General features: G+C 44.0%; 1 long non-coding RNA gene across 1 annotated transcript; it reads right to left on the bottom strand.

Annotated features, from left to right (window-relative positions):
* Positions 1-958: 958 nt before the first annotated feature.
* On the bottom strand, positions 959-21,460 carry LOC309661058. The gene is made up of 2 exons (XR_014263837.1): positions 9,021-21,460; positions 959-4,509 (listed from the first exon to the last, which is right to left on the bottom strand). It is a non-coding gene; the product is annotated as an uncharacterized lncRNA (long non-coding RNA).
* Positions 21,461-22,873: the final 1,413 nt, after the last annotated feature.

Below are 22,873 nucleotides of genomic sequence, written 5' to 3'. Positions count from 1 at the left end.
ATGTACCATGTTCTTAGATTGGAAGAGTCAACATTGTGAAAATGACTATACTACCCAAAGCAATCTACAGATTCAATGCAATCCCTATCAAACTACCAATAGCATTTTTCACAGAACTAGAACAAAAAATTTCACAATTTGTATGGAAACACAAAGGACCCAGAAAAGACAAAGCAATATTGAGAAAGAAAAACAGAGCTGGAGGAATCAGGCTCCCTGGCTTCAGACTATACTACAAAGCTACAGTAATCAAGAAAGTATGGTGCGGGCACAAAAATAGAAATATAGATCAATGAAACAGGATAGAAAGCCCAGAGATAAACCCACGTGCATATGGTCACCTTATCTTTGATAAAGGAGGCAAGAATACACAATGGAGAAAAGACAGCCTCTTCAATAAGTGGTGCTGGGAAAACTCGACAGCTGCATGTAAAAGAATGAAATTAGAACACGCCCTAACACCCTATACAAAAATAAACTCAAAATGGATTAAAAACCTACATGAAAGGCCAGACACTATAAAACTTAGAGGAAAACATAGGAAGAACACTCTATGACATAAATCACAGCAAGATCCTTTATGACCCACCTCCTAGAGAAATAGAAATAAAAACAAAAATAAATAAATGGGACCTAATGAAATTTCAAAGTTTTTGCACAGCAAAAGAAACCATAAACAAGACAAAAAGACAACCCTCAGAATGGGAGAACATATTTGCAAACGCAGCAACTGACAAAGATTAATCTCCAAAATATACAAGCAGCTCATGCAGCTCAGTATCAAAAAAACAAACAACTCAATCCAAAAATGGGCAGAAGGCCTAAACAGACATTTCTCCAAAGAAGATATACAGATTGCAAACAAACACATGAAAGATGCTCAACATCACTAATCAGAGAAATGCAAATCAAAACTACAATGAGGTATCACCTCACACCAGTCAGAATGGCCATCATCAAAAAATCTACAAACAATAAATGCTGGAGAGGGTGTGGAGAAAAGGGAACCCTCTTGCACTGTTGGTGGGAATGTACATTGATACAGCCACTATGGAGAACAGTATGAAGGTTCCTTAAAAAACTAAAACTAGAACTACCATAGGACCCAGCAATCCCCTTACTGGGCATATACCCTGAGAAAACCATAATTCAAAAAGAGTCATGTACCACAATGTTCATTGCAGCACTATTTACAATAGCCAGGACATGGAAGCAATGTAAGTATCCATTGACAGATGAATGGATAAAGAAAATGTGGCTCATATATACAGTGGAATATTACTGAGCCATAAAAAGAAATGAAATTGAGTTTTTGTGTGAGGTGGCTGGACCTAGAGTCTGTCATACAGAGTGAAGTAAGTCAGAAAGAGAAAAACAAATACCGTATGCTAACACATATATATATGGAATGTAAAAAAAAAAAAAAAGGTTCTGATGAACATAGGGGCAGGGCAGGAATAAAGACGCAGACATAGTGAATGGACTTGAGGACATGGGGAGGGGGAAGGGTAAGCTGGGACGAAGTGTGAGAGTGTCATGGACATATATACACTACCAAATATAAAATAGATAGCTAGTGGGAAGCAGCCGCGTAGCACGGGGAGATCAGCTGGGTGCTTTGTGACCACCTAGAGGGGTGGGATAGGGAGGGTGGGAGGGAGATGTAAGAGGGAGGAGATATGGGGATATATGTATACGTATAATTGATTCACTTTGTTATAAAGCAGAAACTAACACACCATTGTAAAGCAATTATATTCCAATAATGATGTTAAAAATATAAATAAATAAATAAATAAAATGTAAAGTTACAGCCCAGTTCGGTAGAGCTTGACTTCAGGTGTCTCTACATTGTTTAGGCTTTCACTCTCACGCTTCTCAAAGTCCTTCTGTCCATTACCCCATTTCAAAGTCACACTCACAGGTTCAGGATTTTGTTATGGCAGCACCCCACATCTGGATTAGTTATCAACTACTGAGTAAAATAATATCTCAGAGCTTAGTTTGGCTTAAAACAATTGTGGAATAATGGAAAATATATAGAGTCGTCTTCATCCACAGTTCCTGGCACACAGCTTCTAAGACCCCTGGAATTTCTGCAAGGGTGTGTCTTTTTTTTTTTTTTTTTTTTGCTGCTTTCGGGATCTTAGTTCTCCAACCAGGGATTGAACCTGGGCGACCGCAGTGAGGGCACCAAGTCTGGACTGACAGGGAATTCCCCAAGAGTGTCTTTTATATGCTAATGAGATGACTGGTGGCCTGGGACCCCTAGGTAGCTTCAGGGTGGGGCTGGTGGCCAGAAAGACCAAGGCATGGTTAGAGGGTTGGAAATTTCAGCCCCACCCCCTCAATCATTTCCCAGCCCCTCCCTGGCCCTCACAGGGGAGAGGGGCTGGAGGTTGAGTTCAATCACTAACAACAAATGATTTGATCCAGCATTCTTATGTAATGTTACCTTTGTCAAAACCCTAAACAAGGAGGTTCAGAACGGTTCTGGCTTGGGGAACACATCAAGGTGCTGGGAGGGTGGTGCCCCCAGTGAGGGCATGGAAGCTCCACCCGCTTCTTCCATATCTTGCCCTGTGCCTCTCTTCCATCTGGCTGCTCCTGAGTTGTATTCTTTGCAATAAACTGGTAAAGAGAAGTAAAGTGTTTCCTAAGTTCTGTGAGCTCTTCTAGCAAATTTTATTATCTCACATTTTCTGTGAATAAGGAATTTGGGAGCAGCTTCACTGGATGGTTCTAGGTTGGAGTCTTTCTGGGAGGTGGCAATCAAGAAGTCTCGGAAGGTTACAGTCATCAGAAGGCTTGAGTGAGTGGGCCAGGAAGATTTACTTCCAAAGCAGCCCACTCACATGACTGCCAAGTTGGTGCTGGCTGTGGGCAGGAGGACTTGATTCCTCACCTCTGGGGCCTCTCCTGGGGGCTGCTCAGGACATGATGGCTTCCCCCACAGCAAATGTACCCCAAGAAAGCAAGATGAAAGCGATCATGTGTTTTCTGTCTTAGCCTCCTAAGTCATACCCTGTCATTTCCACAAAGTCCTCTTGGTCACCCAGGTTGGCCCCACGGATTATAGAAGGAAACTACCACATAAGAACATAAATAACAGGACAGCCGTCTCGGAGACTGAAACACAGTGTTCAAATATATTTTTCAAATAAATGAATGAATGATTTAATCAACTCCAAGTCCTCTAAACTCAGTCCATTTGGATCTAGTGTTTAGCATGAGAGCTCAGGCTTCTGGCAGCATGAAACTTTTTATTGGCTTTTGTGTTTTCACTCTGGAGGAGCTCAGACAAATGATCTGCTTTCATTGCGTCTCAAGTCTTAAAACGGGGGTTGTAAAATCACCATGAAATTAAATAATTTTAGAGCCATGAAGAATGTTCACTATTAAAATTCTCCCACAGGGCCAGCCCCAGGCAAAATTGTGAAGCGAGAGGAACTTGGCTTTTCTACCCCAGTTCTACAAATCTCCACAAACCCTCCACCCACCACCGTTACCTAACTAACACATGCAATATTCAGCTCCATGGACAGACATGTATTTTGCAGGATTTGCTTGAGAAAGAACCAGTTAGAAATCATAATACTATATCACTGCACATTTTAATAAATTCAATAAGACCAATTCTTCCCCTGGCTTTGAAACACATCACTCAATCAAAGTTGAGCATCTGATAAAATTATTGGCTTACAACTAGGAGTTGAGGCATATGGAAATCCTTAACACTAGGAAAGTTCATTGTGGGGAGATAATCAATGTCTAGATCTCCCTAAGGTGCAGCAGATTCCCGCAACCCATCTCAAGCTCACCTGAACAACACATGCATTGAGTGGAAAGATAGAGTTTACTTATCTGTTCATTTAACAAATCTTCTCTTAGCCACACATTGTTCTGGGTGCCAGGTTACTCTCTCTCACTTCCAGTCTTTGCTCAAATCTCTTTTCAGTGAAGACTAGCCTGACTGTTATATTTTAAATTGCAATTTAAATTGCAGACTTCTTGTATCCTTTACTCTGCTCTATGCTTTCTTGTTTCATAACATGTGCTACCTGCTAACATACTATAATTTACTTTTTTAAAATTTTATATTGGACTATGGTTGATTAACAATGTTGTGTTAGTTTCAGGTGTACAGCCAAGTGATTCAGTTATACATAGCCATGCATCTATTCTTTTTCAAGTTCTTTTCCCATTGAGGTTATTACAGAATATTGAGCAGAGTTCCCTGTGCTATACAGTAGGTCCTTGTTGGTTATCTATTTTAAATATAGCAGTGTGTACATGTCAATCCCAAATTCCCAATCTATCCCTCCCCCTCCCCCTTCTCCCCTTATAATTTACGTCTTTATTGCTTTTTATTTGTACTTTTCTCCCCCACCCTAACTCCATGCTGGAAGTTCAGCTCTGGAAAGCAGGAATCTTAATCTGTTTTGTTCACTGATACAGGGCCTGGCTTATAATAGGTACTGAATAGTTGGTGAGTGAACAGAACAAGGCCTGGGGGTACAAGAGTGAATAAAACAGACTCAATTCTCTGCCTTCTGCAAACTTATCCAGCTGCCCCACTCTCTCCATCCGTGCACAGAGTTGCGATTCACTGGGTTTAATCTAGAAATGATGGATTTAACACATGGTCCTGAACTTTCCGCTGTTTTCTGCAGATGCCCCAGGCAATCTGTGGCTTCTCCTTTCCAGAGAAGCCTAAGTGCCTTGGCTGCAAAACCTACATCCTCCAGGTCACTCCAGATTCTAATTTGACACTTGTTCTTAGGAAAACAGAGTTTGCCCTTCAAATGTAAAATGTTCCAGAGCTCCAGCCCTGCTTCCTGAACTCTCTGCGTGGCAATACTTCTGGGCTTAAGGAAGAAAACCTGCTTGTTTTTACTCTCAAATCATTCAAAACAGGGTTACAAAGCTACACTCTTTTGTCAATAAAGTTAAGATTATCACCCGTCCCTTTCCAAACTATGAAAAAGACAATGCCCGTTCCTCCCCAAAAAGCCACATTAAAGGCAAGAACATTCCAGTGACAGTTTAATAAAAAACAGGGCATGCCAAAAGGAAGCATACAGAGAATGACAACTGGAATTAAACAAGGGGGCCAGAGAGGCCAGATTAAAGATTCTTAGTGAGCATGTCGACAACAGGAATGTTTTAAGGCGGGTTTTCATTAAAGTGCATGAAAATGGTAACTCGCTTAAGTAACATCCATGACCTTTCAACAGAGATAATTACATTAGTGTATGTGATACAGATTAGACAGGAGGAAGTATTTTTCCAGGTAGAAAACAAAATGGGAACAAAAAGCATTATATGTGGAAACCAACTGGGCAGAAAACCAGAGGAAAAAAAGAGAAGATATGAATAGAAGAGGAAAGATGCTGAAACCAGCAACGAAGGGCTGTCTCAGGAATTTAAAGGAGTGTTTTGGTGGGAACGTGGGAGCAGAGAGGAACACACACACACAAAAAAACCTTTGCGGCTTTTGTTTCTTTTGCTGAAGAAAGAAAGGCCAGTTGTATGTGGTCCTGCAAACCTGGAACAGAATTATAACAAACCCGGTCCTCTAGAGCTCAGTCCAGTAAGGTAGCCCCCAGCCACATGTGCTATTTAGAATTAACTAAAATTAATGGAAATGAAATAAAATTTAAAATTTAGTTTCTCAGTCACATTAGCCACATTTCAAGGGCTCAGTTGCCACATGTGACATAGCATAGTGCAGATAGTGATCGTTTCCATCACTCCAGAAAGTTCTCTAGGGCAGCACTGCTATAGAGCTTGATAGTGAAAAAGCAAATACATGTCAATACCTATACCAGCTTGACCTATTATTCTCTTATCCCCCTAAAGAGAGGCAGACTCATAATGTTGTAGTTGGCAAGGATCTTGGCAACCTAGGTCGAAATTCTTCTTACTGCTCCTAAAGCTTTTTTTTTTTAACAAATGAGGCCCTGGGAGGTTAGTTTAAGCCACTTATTGAACATATATTTATAAAGATGCCAGAGACACTGAAGTGAATAAAACACAGTCCAAAACCTCTAGATGCTCACATCTAAGTCAGAAGAATGGACATGAAAGAAACTAATTGTATCAAGTTGGTAAATATTATAATAGAGGTGTGTATAAGGCACTGTAACAGATGGTTTTTCTAAAAACAGCCACGGCAGTATTTTCAGTTCCACATGCCTTTCCAGAACCCCCTCTCCCCCATCAAGAGGCAGAATCAATTTCCCCACCCCCTGCAACCTAGGTGGGCTCATGACTGCTCTGCAGGATACAGTATGGCAGAAGTGATGCTATGTGACTTCCAAGGCTGCTAGATCATATAAACAATACAGCTTCTTCCTGGCTCTCTCTCTCTCTCTCTGTACACCTCTGGAGCCCTGAACCACCTTGTAAAAAGCCCAGCCACCTTGAAGTTGCAATATGGGGAAACAGCAGAGATACAGAAAAAGATGCCAAGGAAGCCCCACTATTCCACCCCACAGATGTTTGGCCCTTTCCATCAACCCCCAGCCAGGTGAGTGAACAAGTCATCGGACGATCCCAGCCCCACCATCAAGCCTTCCAACTGAGGCAGGGACAAGCCACCCTGCTGTGCCATGTACAAATTCCACGGAATCCAGGAATATAATAAACGGTTATTTTCACCACTAAGTTTTGGTAGATTGTTACACAGATATACTAAGTGAAACAGCCACTCTGGGAGAATGAAATTCTTCACTCTATTTAGGGAAGTCAAATAAGATTGTCCAGAGCTGCTGATAATTGAGCTCAATCCTGAAGGAGGATGCACAAGGAATTCCCTGGATGAACAATAAAGGGATATTCTTCCAGACACAGAATAAATTGTGCAAAATGCAGAAGCCAGAGAGCAGGTCTGCAAACTGTTAACAGTCAGGTACAGCTGGAGTGTGGGAAGCTGTCCTCGAGGTAGGAGTTTCATTCATTCATTCCCTTATTCATTCATCCAATAAATACATATTGAGCCCATGGTGTCTGGTACCCAACTCATGTTATCACTGAGGATTGCTTTTGACTGCAAATCCCCCTTCCAAAAAAGTGGTTTCAACACTAAGGAACTATTGTTTACTTAATGAGAAAATCAGAGGTTGCCAAGGCAGGCAGCATCAGGTAATGCAATGCAGAGCCACGGAAAGACATGGAAAGGTTGCAGGCAGCACACTGATTTTTTTCAGAAACACAATGGGAAACAAAGGAGAGGGAAAGAAGGGGAAGCAGAGTATAGTAATTTCCACATCACACCTTCACAACAGTCACTCTTACACACACACATACACACACACACACACACATACACACACACAATCATATAGTTATTATTTAATTCAATAAGAATAATAGGACACATTAGAAAACTCTGGTGCAGTATGGGAGATGGATTGGCTGGGACTAAGTCAGAAGCAGGAAGACTAGACTTGTCAAAAAAAATCCACCTTAAATAGACATTTCTCCAAAGAAGACATACAGATGGCCAAGAGGAACATGAAAAGATGCTCAACATCACTAATTATTAGAGAAATGCAAATCAAAACTACAATGAGGTATCAGCTCACACTGGTCAGAATGGCCATCATTAAAAAGTCTGTAAGTAACTGCTGGAGAGGGTGTTGAGAAAAGGGAACCCTCCTACACTGCTGGTAAGAATGTAAATTGGTACAGCCATTATGGAAAAGAGTATGGAGGTTCCTTAAAAAACTAAAAGTAGAGTTACCATATGATCCAGCGATCCCAATCCTGAGCATATATCTGGAGAAAACCATAATTCGAAAAGATACATGCACCTCAATATTCATAGCAGCTCTATTTACAATAGCCAAGACATGGAAGCAACCTAAATGTCCATCAACAGATGAATGGATAAAGAAGATGTGGTATAGATACACAATGGAATATTACTCAGCCATAGAAAAGAATGAAATAATGCCATTTGCAGCAACATGGATGGACCCAGAGATTATCATACTAAGAGAAGTAAGTCAGACAGAGAAAGACAAATATTATATGAAATCTAAAAAAAAATGATACAAAAAAAATGATACAAATGAACTTATTTACAAGACAGAAATAGACTCACAGACATAGAAAACAAATTTATGGTTACCAAAGGGGGAAGGGGGGAGGGACAAGTTAGGAGTTTAGGATTGAAATATACACACTACTATACGTGGAGTAGATAACCAAAAAGGACCTACTGTATAGCAGAGGAAACTATACTCAATATCTTGTAATAACCTATAGGGAAAAGAATCTGAAAAAGAATATACATATATATATGTATATACATATGTATGTATAGCTGAATCACTTTCCTGTACACCTGAAAATAACACAACATTGTAAGTCAACTATATTTCAATAAAAATTTTTTAAAAAACACAAAAAATCCACCTTAGTTTTAAAGCAAATTTGAAGCCAAGTTTGAAGAACCTAGTTCATTATTATATGATCTACAGAAGCATAAAAATTGCCTTCTCCAGAATTCCTTTCGATTTAAATGTTTTCTAGAACCAAAGCAATAGAGAAAGAGGCAGAAGTAAATTTCTTTAGATTCAAAGAACTTTCCAGTGCATTAAAAAGGAACAAAGGAACTTTGTAACACAAAGAGTGTCAGCTACAGAGAGGATGCCCGCCCCCTCCTGTACCAACTGCTCACCTTCCCCAGCACAGGAGGGCAAAATGCAACTCATTTTTCACTGAACTGCCAAAGCACATTTTCTCTCCACCAAGCTCAGTCCTGAGCTTGATAGACAGAAAGTGTTCTAATAAGAAATGGCTCTGAGATGTTCTAAAATAGTAATTAAGCTGTATACACAATTGCTCTAGCCAAAAGGGTCTCTAATCATTTTTCTGCAGATAAGAAATAGACACGATTACCCAAAGGCTTCTGAGCGTTGGTGTTCAAAGGGCATATTGAGAGTGTAATTACACTGGAAGGCTAGACTAAACATAAAAGTAAACTGGCTCATTCTTCTAGGAAAAGTTACCTTTTTGCTGAAAAATGAATCTGACTGCTAGGTCTTGCTTTTCTCCCAAATCGGTGTTCAACCAGGAGATTGGAAGTATCTACAGGGATGAAAAAGGAACGTGTGTGAGTGCTGGGTGTATACGGATGGAAGGGAATGGGCACAGCTTTTTGCTGAGGGTGGAGAAGGAGGTGGATTGTACATAAGAAGTGAAATCTCCCCGCCAGCTGCTCTTGTCCCTGAGTTGCCCCAGCCAGGTGTAGCTCTGGGTGACTCCAGCACAGCAATGTGGGGCCCACCTAAGACAGGCAAGTAAGCATCGACCTGGCTGCCCAGGGTTCTTGGTGTCCTGCAGAAGCCACTGGAGCCACACTCTGCCCCTCCTGCAAGCTCCCCAGTCATCCCCTGCATTCAAGCCATGCCCCTCGAAGGAAGGAGCCACTCAGCCGGGGCAGGGTGGTGGCACATGTTAGAGAGTGACCTGTTTGGTTGAGGAATAAGGGAGATGGGAGAGCGGAGTGGCCAGAAAACTGCACCTCCTCCACCCCAAGGTCTAACCCTCCCGCCCTCTCTCACATGTATGCATAGTGATGGTTCATGTGTCAGCTTGGCTAAGCCACCCTACTCAGATAGTTGGTCAAACATTGTTCCAGGTGTTTCTGTGAAGATATTTTTAGATTACCATTTAAGACAGCCAACTTTGAGTAAAGCAGATTACCCTCCATAATGTGGGTGGGCCTAATCCAATCAGTTGAAGGCCTTAATAGAACAAAGACTGATCTCCCCTGAAGAAGAGGGAATTCCGCCAACAGACCTCCTTTGGACTCAAGCTGCAATTCCTTCCTGGGTCTCCAGCCTGCCAGCCCACCCTACAGATTTTGAACTTGCCAGCCTTCACAGTTGACTATTGTGTGAACCAATTCCTTACAATTTTTCCTCTTTTTCTCTCTCTCTGTCATGCTGGAGGGAAGCAAGCTGCCATGTATGACCAGCTCGACGGAGAACACCATGAGACTAGGAACTGCTATCCCCAGCCAATATCCAGTGAAGTTCTGAGACCTGTCAACAGCCATAGGACTTAGCTTGGAAATGAATATTCTAGCCTGCCAATGGTGACCTGAGTGAGCTTAGAAGCAGATCATCTTGTAGTCAAGCCTTCAGCAGCCCCAGCTTGAATGCAACCTCATCAGAGATCCTGAGCAAGAGGCTCTCAGCTGAGTGACACCCAAATTCCTGACCCATAGAAACTGAAATACTGGATATTTGTTGTTTTAAGCTGCTAAGTTTTGGGGTAATTTGTTACACAGCAATAGATAACTAATACACTGCTGAAGAAAGTACAACCACTTGGAGGGCAATTCGGCAACATCTAGTAGGGCAGACAAGGCTTCGAACCAGAAATTCTAATCCTGGGTATTGTGGTAAACATTTATTATGCTTTTTAGCTACCAAATACCCTTTGAAAACTGTCCTCCATTTGAGGGATTTCCCACCTTTAGCTCCATCTCCACAGGGCAGAGCCTCGTGCTGCCTCTTTCTCAGCCCCCCTTACTGCTAAAGCATAGGAATATGACCCAGGCTTCACCATTTAGATAAACTCATGTGAACCTATGATTTAGAAGAGAATAGGGTGGAAATGATTCTGGCAAGGGGAAACCACATGACGCTGGCCTTTCAGAGGAAGTAGACATGGAGTTCCCAGTGATAAGAGCTATGCCTGGCATCATGGTGAGAACGGCAGTGCCCCTGCTAGAAGTCTCAGCAACTCCTCTCCCCTGGGGCAATCTGACAGTGTTGGTGGATATTTTCCCTCACTATGAGCTTCCAAATCTGCTTCTCTGCCCTTTCTGGAGATTCTGTTTGAGTTAGAATCCTCTAATATATCCTTTTTACACGTGCCTAAGCCAACTAGGGCAGAGTCTATTTTTTGCTACTAAGACCCTAAAGGAGTTCAAGGAACTGTTGGGTTGAAGGACTTAGTTCCTCACTGGCTGGTCATCAGAGGCTTCTCTGAGTTTCTTAGCTGATTTGAGTTGCTATAACAAAATGTCATAGACTGGGGAGCTTAAATAACAAACATGGATTTCTCACGGTTCTGGAGGCTGGGAAGTTCAAGATCAAGGTGCCAGAAGATTCAGTGTCTGGTGAGAGGCTTCTTCCTGGTTTACAGAGGGTCTCCTTGTTGTATCCTCACATGGGAGGGAAAGTGGGGGGAGGGAATGGTGTCTTCCACCTCTTATAAGGACATTAATCTCATTAGGGCAGGTCTACCCTCATGCCTTTCAAGTTGGCACTGAACTGTACGTTAAGTGCCTGTGATGTGAACACTGAGTATCCTACGTGCAACTGGTGCTCCATCAATGCTTTATTTTGTCTAGCAAGATTTGTGGATTCTTGTGTCTATAATGTCCAGGCCTGGACGCTCTCTGTCCTTTGGTCCCTACAGTGGGGCCAGCCCACTGAACATAACTAGAATCTTTTTTATTTTGGCTATGCTGCAAGGCTTGTGGGATCTTAGTTCCCCCACCAGGGATTGAACCCGGGCCCTCGGCAGTGAAAGCGCAGAGTCCTAACCACTGGACCACCAGGGAATTACCCATAACTAGATTCTTAATTATAGCCGGATGAAGACCAAGCAGTCCCTATCAACCCTCTACTGGATAAGGCAAAATTTCACCACCTAAAAAATTCACCTGATGCCACTGGACACTGCAGGGCAGGTGCAAGTCAGCTCTGGACCTCTCACAGCTCCTCTCCAGTTACCCATGCTGCCAGCCCCACCACCCCTTCCCAAGGTTCAGGGACAAGGAAAGTTTTGTGGGAGTAGGTGGTGCTGGCTGTTAGATAGTAGTAAAACTGGGTGTCAGGGAGAGTGAAAGGGCACATCGAACCCTCTGTGAATTTCTTTTTTAATTTGCACTAGAGTTACTAAAGCTGTATGATTAGGCTACTCAGAATTTTTAAAGGATGCCCAATCAACATGATCTTATTTATCTCCTATTCCAAGTAAAAGGGGAAGCATAGTTTTATTTATTTTTTTAGTATATTGGCCAATAAATTTGCATGGGCTCTTAGAAGAACTCTCCTAGTACTCTCCCTTTTCCCCTCCACTACCTTGGCCTAACTATATTCTTGTCCTTTGGATCTTAGCTTAGAAGTAATCCCCTCCAGCATGTTAATTTTACTGCCACACATCATACTGCATGTACTTGCCTGTATACCTGTCTGTTTCCCTGAGAGCAATATCCATGACTTACTCATGATTAAATGCCTAGATCTTAGCAGAATGCTGAGCACATGCTAGATAACTGTTGAGTTTAATGAATCTGGCCCAGTCCTTTACCATGCCCCAACAACATTTTATCATGTTTGCTTTACTAGGTGGGAACAAGGCACTCCCCGCCCCACAAGACAGCTTGCTCCAGATTTAGAACATTCTAGATATCAGAAAAATAAGTCTTCCTTAAAATGAGCTTACAGCTGCCTTCCTGTAATTGTTTCCACCCACTGGCTCCAGTTCTGCCTTCCTAAGCTACACAGAAGAAGCCCAGTACCTATTCTGTCAACCAATCCTTGAGCGTTTGGAGCCACAGCCTCCCTTCCCAGACTGGGCAAAGCTCCTTCTCTTTAGTCTTTAGATCAAGCATCTGGATACTTACCAACACGTGTGAAGTATGTGTTTTCCTAGTGAATACTGTTTATAGGAAACCAAATAGACTTCAGACCCAAAAGAGGTAAGACATTTCTTAAGGCTAGCAATTGCATGTTGCTTTTCTTTATATCCACTTCCCAGGGCTCAATAGATGTTCAAATTCAACTATTTTGGCTATTCTTTTTCTTTTATTGTATAAATGTGAAAAAACAAGCATGGCTCCACAAAGTCCTCCCCTACATTTTCCCTCCTCATGCCCACCCCCAGCCCTGTTGGAAAGAATTCATTGATTCTTCAGGTACTTTCACAGACCTTTGTACAAACCTATGTAAGAGTCCTGATCACAATGTATGATCATGAAGTTTCCTGTATGTGTCTATTTCCACACTAGACCATGAACCCCTTGAGGAGGGCAGGGTCTTATTTGTTATTGTATCACATAACCTAGCACAGTGCCTGGTACATCATAGATAGTCAATATATGTTGCAAGTAAGTGCCATAGAGTATCTAAGCTAAAAATACCTTATTTGTACACAGGATGCCTTGTCTTATCCATTTTGAATAAAGGGATAAAGTTCTGCTTTGCTGGGCCATTTGGGGGCAAGAAAAGATGACTGTACCTATATTGTAGGTATAATGTTCAGATATTTGGGGGCTCTCAAAAGGGAGTCTTTGCAGGTTTTCAGAAGAAAAGGTATATATTTTTTATGTTTCTGTGTAGTAAATTTGCAGAGCACAGGCTACACCCTGAGTTGAGTTTAATGGCATTACACTTCATTGAGGGCACTCTGATGTTCCAAAACATGATGCCTGGAGAGTGCAGAAAATGTCCTTGCCCCTTTAAGGAAACCTCTGTGGGAGACAGCAATCCAAGACAAGACTCCCCCCTGGGAGTCAACCCTTACAATGAAATTTCTTTCTTTCTTTTTTAAAAATGAATCTCTATAGTCACTTTAATCTTCTTTAGGGACCTAGTGGATTGGTGGGTTAGAAGTCAATAGCCATGAAAAGCTTTTCCCAAGAGGTATCCTCACAGCTGCTATGAAATCGGAAATGTGTGTGTAACATGGAAGTGACGGGTCAGGGAGACTTCAGTTCAAAAAGAGCCAGAGGGTACTAGAATTTCATTGAGATGCCCCCAAGGACAGACACTCAAATTTACAAAAGTGAAGTCCAGACAAATTCCATGGCAACCATCGTTAGGAGATGTGGGGTTAGTAAGAGAGAATTGGGAACAACAGATGAGCTTTTATCTTATGGCTATTGCAAAGCATGTAACTGTCCATTTCCCTTTTGCAGTTGGCTGTTGAGTGAGCCAAATCTGTGGTCCACCCTTAGGAAGTGTGAATTTACATTCTGTGTACAACCTCTTTGCTGAACTATCTTACTTGTCTACCTTATCTTTATCAGTCCTCATAAATCAGTTTGGGAACAAAGTCAGAAATAGTGGAAACTCTCTGTACACAGGACTTGTTGCCTGGTGGGCTTCTCTGGTGGGACAGTAGGCTAGAGATCACTAATTCTTTGCATGCTCGGGCTAAATACCACTAATTCTTTTCTCTTGGGCTGATTGGTTTTACCAGAGAGGCATCTTCTGATTTCCTGCCTAGGAGTAGAGAGGGACTTAAAGCCTCTTTCCCTGTCTGCATGTGCATTCAGAACCCAGTGGGGAAGGGGAACTAGGGAAGAGGGTAGTCACTCTTCAGTTGATGTCCTCTTGTGATTTCCCCTTTGGTTGTCCCTTTATTAGATATTAGTGATGGGGGAAGGGTGGTGGACTGAGGTAAGCATGTGTTTTCAACCTACCATGATAAATTGCAAGTCCTTCCAGGGATGCCAGGGCACAGTGGGGCCCTGTAAGTGATTGCATGAGCAGGAACATCAAGTATGACCTGTATCAAGTATCAAGTATGATCTGGAGAACACTCAGCTGAAATTTCTCTTTGGAAACAGAGCTGCTATTCTTCAGGTTACCTACCATTCCTTGGACCATACTAACCTAGTATATTCCTGGGGGACTTAAAAGACCCATCAGTGAAAGTTCCAGAAAAGGGCCAGACACTGTCTGCTACGTAGGTTCTAAGCCACCCCCAATTGATCTGGGGTGGTCTCAGCCTGCAATGACTTGAAGCAGGATTTTGGATCCTCGGCTGGAGATTGAAATCCGGCCGCAGCAGTGAGAGCGCTGAACCCTAGCCACTAGTCCAGTGGCCAGTGACAAGGTCCCTGGCCTGTTGTCTTTGTAGAAATGAATTCCCACAAAGAGACAGAAAGTAGTGAAACAAGTGTTTATTAGGAGGAAAAAGGGTACGTGTGAATAGACTCATGCTGGTGGGCTCAGAGAGAGACTTGTGCCCTTGTGGTAGTTTGAATCACTTATGTGGGGCATTTCTTCCAGGTTTCCTTTGGCCAATCATCTTGCTTTGCCTGGTTCTGAGTCCGTATTTGGTTTGTCTCAGGGTCCTCCCCTGTGTGCGTGCACATCTCTTAGCCAAGATGGGTTCCAGCAAAGAGGCCTATGGGTAGGTTGACATCACTCACTTTTTGACCTCCAAGGAGCCTTTCTGTGCATGCATAGTTGGGAAGGTCTCATTGACCTTGAGAATGAGAAATATGTGGTTTCTCTTTTATCTGGTCAGGGCCCAGCCTCTCCTATTCTCCTCCTGCCATTATCTTCATCTTGGAGTATCTGTCCACAGGGGACAAACTCCAGCTGCTCAGCCTGGAGCCCATCTATCTCCTGCCTCACAATCACTAGGGACCCCATGGTCTTTGGAACCATTACTGAGAGAGGTTTGGGTACACACCAGGACCGTCCTGGTCCACTTCCTCAAAAGGGGTGCTCCAGATTAGATTCCAGGCTCAGGTCCTGCTAGGGGTGCCTAGTCTTCTTCTCTGTGATTATCAACTCTAGAGAGTCCTAGTGTCCTCAGGTGACCCCCAAGCAAACTCAAACCCAGGAAGCTCTGGGAAGCTGGGAGAATGTGGGGCGGCTGCCCACGTCGTACGAGGCACAGTTCTACATACCAGGGATACAACAGGGAAGAACATAGGAAAAAATCCTGCCCTGGTGGAGCTTACATTCTCAGGGGGATGAAAGAGAGCTTAAATTTAAAGGGAGCAAGACCAATTTTAGGAAAAACCTACCCACTCATTCTAATTTGGTAAGAAAAATAAATACAAGTGGTGCATATAGGCTTCTAAATCTTAGGAAACACAGGTCTTTATAAACTCAAAGAGTGAAGGCGGTGGCCACAGGGGAGCAGAATGGCAGGTTAGCAGGTCAGCAGTGAGTCAGCAATGTTCCCTGAGCCCCTGTGAGGCCTGGACTGGATGTTCCTCTCCATCCATTGCTGAGCTGGTGATCTAACATTTTAATTTTTCACATCTGCACTTTCTCTATTGGATACTGAAACACAGGTAAAGTGCTGTACACAATGCTCAAAGGATAAATGCTGCTATTACAGCCACTGTAATGAACTGTCCTGCTTCTACCCCTTATTCAAGTCTTACTGTGTACACATACGTTTCCAGACACACTCCTCTTATCTGAAACTTTGTTCCCTTAAAGCACTTGGATTTATGCTCTAGATAAAATTTCTCATTTAACCCCATACAAAAACATTTGGAAAATTGCGGTCTCCTTTGACTGTTTAGGGTGTTGACTTCTTTTGTTATCTTAATGCAGAGATCAGGTTTAGGCAGGTCTGGTAAAGGACATTTGTTGATTTGGGGTCATCCAGTAACCATTCACCCTACTTCCACTAATAGGCCCTGTTCTCATTTTCTTTGGGGAATCCACACTCCCTTATTCTTATACCAAGTAGATCAGATGTACACCACCCTTCTTCTCCCCATGACACCATCACCCCTGCTAAAGCACAAGGGGTGAAGCATGTGAACTCAGCTAAGCCGCTCATTCAAACTCCCCACACACAGTGATTGACCTAAGGTACCAACGCATGTTCTAATCAGAAATACGGAAATGCAATGAGACCTTCTGTGGAAATGCTAGGATAGAAACCAGTACTCTTTCCTGATGAACCTGAACCTCAGACATTGGAAGACCTAGGGCCACAGACATCTTGAACCAGGAGGACACTGAGAATAGAGCTAAAATTGAGGAAATAGAGCTGAAAGGGTGAGAGAAAATAGGAGAGACAAAGGATATAAAAGGAAAGAGGAAAGAGAGATTGGATCCTGTTGACGTTATATGAGCCCCGGATTGACCTGTGCTGGAGGCTGGAGAGAGAGCCCTGGACTTTTCAATTATGTGAAGCAATCATCTCCCATTTCCACTTAAACCAATTTGCATTACACTGATTGTCATTTGCCAAGAAAGAAGCTTACTTGATAAGCTGTTGCAGCTACCAGCAGAATGAGGAGGAAAGGATGCCTCACGGATATGACTTGAAGGACACCAAGTCCAGGACCAGCTGACGTGATGGGAGAGAAGTGTACACATCAGACTCTCCTGGTCATCCTACAGGACCTCGGACTGCTGAGAGCTTGGAAAGAGGATACACTGTTTGTGTTAAATAACACTGAGCCTATATGGCTATAAATTTGGAGAGGACATGTGATTTGAGAGATTGCAATTAGGATAATAACAAAGTGCTTCATAGGTAGATTTCCTAAGTCTCTCAGATTCCAGAAAGGAAATGATTCTCACAGGGTTCTAACACATGGATTCATCAAAAGATCACTGGGTCAAAGGAAAGAACCCAGTTCCCACATTCTAAACCCCAGAAACTCTTTTTAATGTGAGGTACAAAGTAAACCACTGTCTTAGCTCAGGCTGCTATAACAAACATTAAACAGATGGCTTAAACAACAGACATTTATTTCTCTCAGTCTGGAGGCTGGGAAGTCTGAGATCAGGGTGCCAGCATGGTGAGATTCTGGTGAGAACCCTCTTCCTGGCTTGCAGACCGCTGCCTTCTTGCTGTGTCCCCTCATGGCAGGGAGAGAGGAAGCTCCAGTGTCTCTTTCTTTTCTTATAAGGGCACTAATCCCAACACGAGGGCTGCACCCTCATGACCTCATCCTAACCTAATTACCTTCCAAAGGCTCCACCTCCTAATACCATCACATTGGAGGTTAGGGCTCCAGCGTATGAACTGGGGGGAGAGGGGAGGCAGGGAACACAAATGTTCAGTCCATAACAATCACCAAGATGCTGCAGATATTCAGAAGATTCCTGGCTGGTGCAGCTATTTAAATTTCATACTATTACAAACCCCTTCTGGTTTTTCAGAGGCTGCTGTGGCGATTTTGATAGCTGAGATTCCAGACCCTCAGTTTCGACCTAGCACCCCAAACCAACGTGCCCCTTTCTCATGGAGTCAGCAGGTTTCCTCCGCATTTTCCTTCCTTCCTTCAGTTCCAAGTTTGGCCCTGTTTTCTAAATTGGTATGCTGCCCTTGGCTGCTGATCATGGTGACCTGCTAAAGGGGCTTAGCCAAGAGAATAAGCTTTGTTCATATGAAAGACCCCTGCTGGAAAAGCTTAACTTAAACCACATTCCACAAATCACACCACCCCCGGAGAACCCTCCGTTCTAAGAAGATGACTGCACTTTTTGTCTATTAAGTAGAGCTCAAACTCCTGTAAATTCTGTCAGGATTCTCCATGGGATAATGAGATTTGGGAATAGGATGAACACCAGAGTATGTATTCCCAAAGTTTCAAAGAATTACTATTCTTTAAATCCTGTTTTTCATTTTGTTAGAAAATGAAGTTAAAGGGACAGCAAATTACTCATTGACTTGTTTGTTAATTAAAACAATATGGAGCAAAAATTCCATCTTTGGTCAGCTTGAACAAAGCATTCTCTACCTAGTGATGTATCCTTAAATTCCAGAGTGTGATTTCCATCTGGTGCAAGCCAAAAAGTAAAATAAAAGAGAAGAAAACTAGGCAGAGATTCTCATCTTCTCTATTAGAGTACACTCACTATTGCAACAAACAACCCCAACCTTAGTGACTTAACGTTAGTCAGTTTTCTTTCTTGCTTATGCAAAGCTCAGTTGGCTGTAAGGCGGACAGTCTAGTGGGGCTACCGTCTTCCAGCTGAGCCCTGGGGTTGTCGCTACACCCTCTGTTCCTGGCCAGCAGATGAGGGCAGGGGGGAGAAGACGAGGAACACGCAGGAGGATTCAGGGGAAGGAGTCCCTGCTAACTGCAAGGGAGGCTGAGAAATGCAGTCCCACTCTGTCCCCAGGGAGAGGAGGGCATGGGCCCTCTAGCTGGACTCTGTCACCTCTGCTCTGCCCATCACTCTAAGTCAGCACACAGGCTCCTCTTCTGTCTTCTATGTAGTTCTTATCAAAATCACAATATTTGCATCATATTTTGCAGTTTGTAAAGCCCTTGCCTGTGCACTATTTTACTAATCCTCCCAACCATTTTAAGAGACGGTGATTAATGTCAATGATTAATCCCCACTTTAATGATGAGCAAATTGAGGCAAGAGTGAATGAGCAACAGAGCCGGGTCTGGAACCCAGGGCTTGTGGCTCCAACTGCTCTACTTCCCCAGGGGGATAGGGTAGCGAGGTGGCCGAGGGACCTGGCTCTGACACCAGACTACCGGGCTGCAATCTGAGCACTGCCACTGGTTGACCACATGATCTATGGCACTTGCGGACTCTCCAGCACCAGTTTACAACGTGGGGCAATTGGAAAACAGCCCTCGTAGGGCCACTGATGAAATTCCAGCTGGTGATGTCCAAGGCGCCTGCAAAGCACCTGGCTTCTAACAAACATCCTCAATGATTGCTAACAGCAGCCAGGGGAAGAAGACTAAGAAAACATCCAGACTCTTGTAGGGCCCCTGCTTAGAGCTCCAGGGTTTGCTATTGAATAACATTTTCATAAATTTCATTTCCATGCAGAGAAAAAGCCCTTCTGACTGCATTTTCACTTTTCATCACCACAGAGGGGTGCCCTCTGGTCTCTTGGTGAGGGACCCGTGGAGTTAGTATTCTCTCTCCTGGCTTCCGTCATGACAGCCCTTCATTAATTGACAGGATGCGCTCAACCCAGACTGGAAACAACTTCTGGGGGTCCCATGACGAGGACCCATGCCCAGGGACCCAGCCCAAGGTGGCCTTCAAACTGGGGACTCACAAACACTTGGACTATTTCATTTCAACACCATGGGTAATCACGAATGATACCAAGACCCCACCAAGTTTCCGTAGACTCAGTAATTTACAAAGACATTCCCCACTTGACTGTCCCACACTTCCCCCATGAGGGAGACATGGAAGATGTTATTACTGGCCATTTCTAAGACTAAGGAAACTGAACCTCACTTAGATGACCTTTCCAAAGTTGTATGGTTATTAAATAGCAGGGTCAGTACTAGAACCTTGCTAGAATATAAAGTGTGACTACCTTTCTTAGTATGGAGTCCTCAGATGCAGACTCTGGATAAGGATTTGAAGGCAAGTAGTTCATTTTAGAGATGATCCCAGGAAGTGGAGAAAGGAAAGAAGAAAGGGAAGGAGCCAGTGTGTCCCCTGTAGGCAACTGTGCAGTTCATCCTGCTGGGGAGCTCTGGAAGATGGTGTAGAACATGCCACCCCAGGGATGCTTGTCCTGTAACCCCCATATGTCATTGGCCAGGGGGGTCCCAGGGACATTAACTCCTGGGCCCGTTCAGTCTACCTCATACCCAGGCTGAGAGTAAGTCTCTGTGTGGAGAACCCTGGGGCCTGCAGTAGGATGCTTCTGACATGAGCCCGGACAGGGGGTGTGAAGGGGAAATGGGTGGGACACCCACAGCATCTGCCGGGCTCAGTGTGGGACCAGAGGCCTCCTGCCAGTGCCCCCTCCTTAGCCCCCAACCTATTCCCACTGACAATCTCTACAGGGCGTCCATAATGGAGACGGGATTTTCCCAAGGGCTGCACATGTTTCCTGAGAGAGATGGGATTGGAAATAGCTGATGACAGGGATGTAGATTGAATCCAGCTCTGCCATTTCCTTGGGTAAATCACCGTAACCTCTTAGAGCCTATTTCTCCACCTGTAAAATAGGGATAATATATATTGCAGTGGATCCGGGGGAGGATCAAAAATAGAAAAACTAAAGCGTAAGCCCCCATGACAGCAGGGACCATGCGTGTTGTAATCATCAATGTATTCCCAGCATTTAACACAGTGCTTGGGAATGAATGAATGAATGAGTGGAAGGAAAGATAGAAGTAAGGAAAGTGGGGGTGGAGAGAGAGAAAAGAAAGAGAGACAGAAAGAAAGAAAAAGAAGGAAGGAAGGAAGGAAGGAAGGAAGGAAGGAAGGAAGGAAGGGATAATGTCACGTACCTGGTCCACTGAAGGCTCTCAGAAAGTGCTGGTTCTCATCCTGCCTTCTGGTTCCTGGCCGGGTGGTATACTACATTATAATAGCTGAACCAGGAGAAAATGAAACCTTTAAACCCTGATAAATATTGTTTCATTTCTCAGGCAAGCCACAGAGTATAAAGTTTAAAAAGTGTTTTCCTAAAAAAGAGGCTCAATGTCTCTCTAGCTGTGGTCTGTCAAGCATTGGGTGGACTTGCCCTCTCTCCTCCCCCTGCCTCCATCCTGTGGTTCCTTCTCCCACCTGGACTGGTGCTTTTTCGGCCCAGGACTGCCAGGTGCAGAGGACAAGGGCTGGCCAAAAGCTCCAATTTTCTTCCTGCTTTCTGCACCTTTCCTTTTATGTCCTGCCTGTCATGGACCACCTCTGCTCACCTCCCTCCTCTCCCATCTCCCACCTTACCCTAGCAGTGGACCCCAGCAGTGGATGCCAGCAGTGGACCCCAGCAGTGGACCCTGGCAATGTACCCCAGTAGTGGACTCCAGCAGTGGACACCAGCAGTGGACCCCAGCAGTGGACCCTGGCAATGTACCCCAGCAGTGGACCCCAGCACTGTTCCTCAGCAGAGTACCCCAGCTGTACTGCGAAAACTCGCCTCACATGAGAAAACTCGCCTCACGTGGAATCTCCTACTTATCTTGGGTCCCAGTGAATGTTGCTGTGAACACTCATATATCCCCCAAAGCCAGAAGCACGCTCTGCATTGACAGTCGTAATGACAGTGCTGAGACACCCAGGCTGATTCACTCCTCCCACAAGCCTTTACTGAGCCACTGTCACGTAGCCGGCAGTGTGCCCGCTTGTGGGGAGACAGTGGCAAATAAGGTAGAATCTGTCTCTCCTCTCATGGAACTTGAAGCCTAGTAGGAGAGGCAGATAGTAAACAAGTAATCACCAAACAAATACATATTTACAGAGTCATATGCAAGGTGAAGGACACGTACAAGAGCCTGTAGTAGGGAGAAGACGCCTCACCTGGGCAGGTTTGCTGCGGAAGTGGCATTTGGTATGCAGAGGCTAACTAAGGCAAGAGGTATGAGGAGGAGACGGGGACTGCCTGGTAAAACCCTAGAGCAGGAAGAAACCCACTATGTGCCAAGACCTGAGGCCCATATGACTAAGGCACCGTAAGTGAGGAGCATGGGACGCCGGTGAAGCCTGAGAATTTCAATGACCTGTCCCGAGGTCACACAACCAGGACACTGGGGGACTGGACTGGATCCTGAGCTGGATGATGCAGAGCATTATAGGTTTAAGTCATTCATTCCATGGACACTTATTGAGCACCTACTGTGTGCCATGCACTGTTTTAGGTATTGAAATAGAGAAGAAAATAAAGTCTCTTCTCTCAAGGAGTTTGATCTTTGTCCAGAGCCCTGGAAGCCCCAAGGAAGGATTTTAGGCAAGAGGTAACAAAATCAGACCTGTATGAGAGACTGGGCTGTGGCAGCGCGGTGAAGGGTGCAGAGCCCATCTGGAAGGCAGCCCGGTGGTCAGGGTGAGAGCCAACAGCAGCTTGGCCCAGAGAGTGACAGAGGACATAGAAAGAAGTGGACACATTCCAGAGACATTTAGAAGGAAACGGTTAGAGCACTTGGTGATTCATTGGATGTCAGGGTGACGGTGATAGAGACACCACAGGTAACTTCCAGGTCCCTGAAGATATGCAGTGCCTTCTGAATCACCTAAGAATGAATAGTTTGTGGCAAGGTAGTGTAAATATTTGGATTCCTAAAACCGTGGACACTGGTATGGGACACCATAGTTAACCAGAACTTGCCCTTTTCTCATCTATGTTTAGCTTAGGATAAATGAAAGGTGCGTGTGAGGAGGGGGTGTTATTTGTACTGGCAGAA

The sequence above is a fragment of the Balaenoptera physalus genome, assembly GCF_965194825.1.
Source record: "Balaenoptera physalus genome assembly, chromosome: 5".
NCBI lineage: Eukaryota > Metazoa > Chordata > Mammalia > Artiodactyla > Balaenopteridae > Balaenoptera > Balaenoptera physalus.
This window is presented reverse-complemented; position numbering and strand designations above follow the sequence as displayed.